We start from the raw sequence: 890 nt of genomic DNA on the forward strand, positions 1-890 counted from the left end.
GAATACTATAGCCTCTTCAACGTAGAGACTAGGTAGCAAAAGGCTAATGTACCCACTGTAGACGCATACGTATCCGAGTTTGCCACGTAAGCGCCACTACAACCAGTGCGGGAACTGGACGCGCAAGTGGCAGAGATAAAATCCGTGATTAGTAAGGATTGGGAAGGAGAGCGCGCAATAATGAGGAAACATGGTTCTCGTCGTTCCTGGGTTGGTCAACCTTTAGACATCCCAGAGTACTCCCGCGAAAATAGCCTGCAGTACCTGCACGCTACTGTGGCTGGTTGTCGTCAGCACCCTCCTTGCGGCCAATTCATGCTTGTGGGCGCTGTGCGGAAATCCGCTCCATCAGGTTGCCGCTAACTGACCTAGGTGTAACGGATAACACAATTTCCAGTGTCCTATATAATAATCGGCATCGCCTGTCCAACGAAACCAATAGAACTAACGCATCGTTGTTTTCACACACGACAGGACGTCTCGTACGGATGTGAGCGACTCTACTTGACAGAACACACCGAAACTGCGTTCTATATGTAAAGCATACAAACAATTTCCTTTGAATCTATGTTCTCGTGGATTTTCGTGTGAGTGGATTGCCGAGAAGTAGTGTGTCTCGTGATGTGTGTGCAACTCCTTCCTGCTATGGTTGTGTAGCACCCCTTCATCAGGGCATCTCAGGGTATGCCTTCTGGACTTTGGCTAAAAATTGAAGTTCCGGTACTCGCATACACTGATGGAGAATAAGCCTTAGGCGGTTACCGAAAAAACACGAAAATTATTCCTTACAGTGGATGCCTAGGGCGCCAGCGACACTGGTTACTCTCAGTAGACCAGTGGAGAACCCACTGACCGCCGTTCTACTCAGCTACCGCACTAAGGGATTGTCA

This window comes from Eimeria mitis, genomic scaffold (assembly GCF_000499745.2).
Source record: "Eimeria mitis Houghton genomic scaffold, Emh_scaff433, whole genome shotgun sequence".
NCBI classification, from domain to species: Eukaryota; Apicomplexa; class Conoidasida; order Eucoccidiorida; family Eimeriidae; genus Eimeria; species Eimeria mitis.